Below are 5,883 nucleotides of genomic sequence, written 5' to 3'. Positions count from 1 at the left end.
CAGTCAATAAGTTGGTGGTGAACAAGGGAAAGGCCTTCAATGTTTTCAAAGTCAGCGGGACTAAGGGTGAAGATGCAGTTATATTTAGGTATGTCAAGGTAGTTGTCAAGGTTATCATTGGCACTCTCCTCATCTATGTTGATCGTGAACGAGTCCAAATTGTCATCACTAAAAGTGCATTCGGGGATGGGTATCCTCATCCTTCATGATTTTAACCTAGAACCTAGAGGCAAAGACTGTGTGGGATCCTCAAGGGTTGTTTCTTGACCAACTTTGAATTTTCTATAAAATTCTTCTTCTTCTGTGGGTTCACCTGGTTCTCTGAATGTCTCGATGAGTTCATAGTCGTTGGAGGATTTGTCTGAACCCCATTCCCATTCATTAGAGTCAGTGGAATAGCGTTTCTCTTGTTGATCTTTGGAAGCCTTGATTTGTAATGCTTCTTCTGCCTTTTGAGTATTTACCCTGGAAGATATGAAACCAAGCCCTTTTGAGCACTCTTTTTTAAATGTCAATTATGGTTGCAAAGGTTGAATGATACCTTCCTTTATTAAGTTGAGAGGACTTTTACCATCATACACAAACTTTGATAGGATCTTGAATCCTTTGCCATATTTTTCACATGGTATGCTGATGTGATCTTGTGTACCATCTTCAGGGTCTTTGTAAACCATTTTGTATAAGTCTTCTTCTTCCATTTCACCCCACTTTTGGAAGATAGTAGGGTCCCATTTGAGTGTAATGATAGATACCCATTTAGAAGGATGTGGTCATCCATATTCTTTTGATGAACTCATAACTTGTCGTAAGCACATGGTTTGATTCAAAGTGTTTTCACCCATGCCTTTGTCCTGATATTTACCTTTAAGTTCACCTTTCTTTCATGTTGAAGGTTTTAATGATTCAGGGTCAATGTATGTAGAAGAATGGATATCTTCTCTATTAATTGGAATGATTGTCTCAGCTTTTGGTCTTAAGTTATTGTAGTATATAAATGGATTAGGATCACCATTAACTATTACTTCAACTCCATTTTGAGGAAACTTAATGTATTGGTGGTATGTAGATGGGATTTCCCTCATCTCATGAATCCAAGGACGTCCTAGCAATATGTTGTATGTGAGACTTAGGTCTAGGACTTGACAAACCACATTCTTTGTAACTGGTCCAACTCTGAGAGGCAAGGTGTCTGTGCCTTTGGATGAATGCTCTTCATCATCATATGCCTTAATGGTAATTTTGTTTGTAGCATTCACAACTTTGTTTGAATATCCCAATTGTATTATTTTGTTCAAAGTACATATATTGAGACCAGCTCCTCCATCTATCAGGTTTCATTTTATTCGATGTTTGTGTAGGAAGGCTTCAATGTGTAAAGGTGCATTATGTGGTTGGATCATGGAGGCATCGTCAGCTTCTGTGAATGTAAGAGAATGTGGAGCAGAAAGGTATCCCACCATGGCTTGAAACTGGTCTACGTTCAGATCAGTGGGGACGAAAGTGTCTCTCAAAGTTTTTTCAAGAATGGCCTTATGTGCAGGGGATATGCGTAAGAGCTCAAGGATTGAGATAAGTGTGGGTGTCTTCCCTAACTGTTCTACAAGGTCATACTCAAGTTTGGTTGATGAGGAAGCAGTGTTTTTAGCTGAAGCACCTTGCAAAGTGAATTTACCTCAACGAGTTGTAACATTACATTCAGAGGTAGATTCAGAAGAAGATCCGATGCCTTTTAGGACAACCTTGGGTCTTTGGGTAGAATTTTCAGGCGTTTTGTCCTTGATGATAATGGTAGAGACATATTTGTCCATTGAAATGTGATTGACAATTGAATCATAGTTATAGGATGCTCTGTTATAGTTGGTTTGGTCATTTGTAGCTTTGGCTTTTCCCTTGTCATGTTTTGGGAATGGTTCTTTAAACATTTCATGTTCTTGGTTAGATGAGTGTTCCTCGATCTCAATGTCTCCTCTATCAATAAGATCTTGTATAATGTTCTTCAGTTGATGACAATTTCCTATTTTACGGCCCTTTCTCTTGTGATATTCACAGTATTCATCATCATTCCACCAATTTGGTTTGACCTTTGGCTCATATGGAGGCATATCTGGAATTGTTATTATTTTGTTTGCCACTATCTTCTTGAAAGTTGACTCAAGTGGTTCTCCCAATGGGGTGTACTTCCTTCATGATTTGGAAGTTGTTTGAGTATTCACTTGATTGTTTGTAGAGCTTGATCTAGAAAAAACAATTTTGGGTCGTATTGTATTGGCATCAACAACACGATCATTGACTGTGTTCTTGTTTTTATTCCAAAATCTTGGCTTGTCATTTCCTTTAAAGTCCTCTTTGTTTTCTTTGAATATTTTGACGATGCCTTGCTCAATTAGGACCTTCTTTGTTGCTAAGCCTTTTTCAATGACGTCCTTGAAGGTGGACAAACAAGCTTTTCTCAGGTCATAACCAATGTCTTTGTTAACATTCTGGGTGAAAATCTCTACCATTTGTTTTTTGTGGAATTTGACAAGAGCATCTGCTAGCTAGATTCCTCCATCTTTGTAAAAATGATGAAAAAGACTCTGCATCCCTTTGTTTGGTGTTGCACAAAGTAGTGACTGATATGTCTGTCTCTATGTTGTATGAGAAATGTTGGATAAATGCCTCTGCTAAGTCACCCCATGACTTAATTCCAGGTGGGAGTTGGGAGAACCATTCCATAGCTTGATCACCTAAGCTCTATGGGAATAATCTCATCAAATATGTCTCTTCTGCTGCTACCTCAATGCAAGCTATGAAAAATTGTCCTATATGTGCCTCAGGATCCCCTTTTCCTCTGTACTTATCAAACTTAGGTGTCACAAAGTGTGTAGGAAATGGAGGCATTGGAATGCTTTTGTCAAATGGATAGGGACATATGTCTCTCATTGTATAAGCTGGTTTCAGTGTATTTATGTCCTCCATTTTCTTTTATAAGTCCTTAATTTGCTGTTCCAAATTGTTCTTAGGTGGAGACTGGCTTCTTGGACCATATCCTCTACCTGAGGCATCGGGTGGACGAGGAGCATGTTGCATATATGGATGATACTGATCATACACATGTTCATATGGAGGAGGTCTATAATGATGTTGCGTATATGGACCACTTGGCATAGAGTCATGATGAGGAATGAAATATCTGTTTTGTCCATGTATACCATACTCTATAGGCACGTCATGAGTTTGTTCTAATGTGTTGCCCCCAAATTTGACACGAGGCTTCCTTGTGTCCAAATTTTGAACATGCCTTTGGATATCCAATTGCTTTGATGGTTGGTCCTTAGCACTGGTATGTGATTGAGTATATTTTTCTGCATAAGACTTCCATAATGATCTGTGAAGGTGAGTATCATATTCTTGACCATGTGTATGCGGGACCTTAGGTTTTTGAAACAAAAATGATGGTGATTCAGGCACCATATGTGGTCCTCTATTGCCTACACTATTAGGCCTCCTTTGATCCGTGTTGAGGTGAGGTTGTTGCAAAGGTTGATTTTCCATTATTTGAGACATATCAAAATCATGAGGTATCTTGGCTCCACTTTGTGCCATCACTTGTAAGAATATTGTCTATCTCTCCTCATTATTTCCTTAACCAATTGATTGAAATAGGGATCCATAATGGAATCTTCCACTTCTATTGAATGTATAGAAAAGTTGTCCATATTGTCATTGTGTGTATCATTGTTGTTTGTATTATCCATGTTCTCAACATTTGGAATGTTTCTATAGGCATCCATGTTAGGTAATGTGGTATGATCATAATTTAAAAAGACATCATTGTCATACTCATAGGCACTCATGTTTGCAGACTCTTGAGCCTCTTTAGCTTCTCTCCTAAATTTTTGGGAATGGGTTTCAACCATGAATTAGGTCTTGACCAAGATGTGTGAGACTAGATGAAAATGGAAAAGAGTATGGAAGACCAATAGTTGGACGGAATGTAAATGAATCTGAAGTTTACTTGCAATGTCCAAAGTGTAAGACCAAGTATGTATGTAGTAGAGTAGGTGTGGCCTCCAAAGAGATGATAGTTTCTCTTGATGAGATAAGTTGACCTTGACTCTAAGTAAGAACAAATGAGACCCACAGGTGATAGACCTTGATGAGGGACCACTTAGAAAAATGTTATTGTATTTAGTGTGTTGACAAAGCAAGATGAGGACAAGCAAGTGACCTTTTGACTCAAGTTTAGACAAATGTGAATGTAATGCAAGGTGTAAAGCAATGATGGACTTTGTGAGACCTAGAAATAGGCTGAATTCTAGATGATTCAAATGATTACCCCTTCCTGCAAGCAAACGAGTTAGGTAAATTTTAGATCCAAAAGACTTTGTGAAATAGGGGCCTTCGAGAAGATGATTTTCTTCCAAGAAAAGCTGCACCAATTTTATTAGCTAGATCACAAGATGTTAGCCCAAAATAAACTAGACCTGAAATACAAATGATGAAATAAAGCCTCAAAATTGGATCAAAAACTGAAAAAATGCAAGATTTGAAACACAGACGTGATTAAACCTAACACAAACGCGGTAGAAAATCACAAACGCATCTAAATCCACCTCAGATGCACCTAGATTACACATATGCAACTTCCAAACATAGACGCGTCTGAAAGGTTCACAGATGCAATTTTAAAACAGAGACGCAACCCTGCAATATGCCAAATAAGATAAAATAATGTCGAACATAGATGCGATTATGAAGGTCACAAACATGGTAGAAAAGCAAAAACGCGATTCCAGGATGCGCATACGTGGAAATGTTGAAAGTTAGTAAAAAATGTCAGAGCTGCAACTTCAAAACATAAAATCTGCAGCAAAAGATGTTAAATGCAAAAGGGACAAGGGTCCTACTGGGCGTGCCAAAATGTTTATGGTAAAAATGGAGACAACAATATTGAAAGACTACATGAATTCAACCACAAAACCCTAGCCTAACAACAACAAAGATCCACCATAACATATGAAGATTACCTAAAACAATGCAAATCAAATGAAATCACAAATATTATACCATCACATGTCCAATAGGGTTTGGATCTCCATTCTTCCTATCTCTGTTGATCTTGTTTGATATATTTGCTCTCAAATTTTATATGTGCACAAGAGCTCAACAAAGAATGAAAATGTGGTTGCAAGTAGACTTGATCACATGTGAAAGTTTGAAAGCGTAGTTGGGGGTTGATTAGCTAATTAGGTGATTAGGTGATTAGGGTTGATAATGAAGGAAGTGTTTCCTTATATAGAAGACACTATAAGAAATGGGGGGATAAGATTAAGAGGTTTAAAAGATAAATGGTCGGCTAGGATTAGAGGGTAGGTAGAGAAAATAAGAAAATAATGAGAGGGTAGGTAGTGTAGGAATTAAGAGATGAATGACATGTGTCATGGGTAGAAAAGGCTAATGAATGAATTAAATAAATAAGATATTTATTTAATTTAGGAAAGGATGATTTAAATAAATAAAGATATTTATTTAAATGAGAAATAAGGCTAGAAGAGGGTAAATGAATTAATTAAATAAATAAAGATTTATTTAAGTAATAGAAGAATTAGGCTTAAAATAATTAAATAAATAAAATATTTATTTAATTAGACTAGACAATTTTAGGTGTCTATAGCTACCATTGTGGTGTAGGATTCATAATGCACCTCACTCTGAATTTACTTACTCGTTGTGTGAAATGGCTATCAACCAAGTCAGATATCAGCTTGGATTGCAAGCCTTATCCGAGGAAGAGTGTATCATGAATAGATTGTGGAGTGTGTACCTCGCAGCTGAATTCAAAAAACTATGAACAAGACATTGCTACATGACTAGAAAGTGAAGGAAGACAGTTGCAAATTG

The sequence above is a fragment of the Cryptomeria japonica genome, chromosome 1, assembly GCF_030272615.1.
Source record: "Cryptomeria japonica chromosome 1, Sugi_1.0, whole genome shotgun sequence".
NCBI classification, from domain to species: Eukaryota; Viridiplantae; Streptophyta; class Pinopsida; order Cupressales; family Cupressaceae; genus Cryptomeria; species Cryptomeria japonica.
This window is presented reverse-complemented; position numbering follows the sequence as displayed.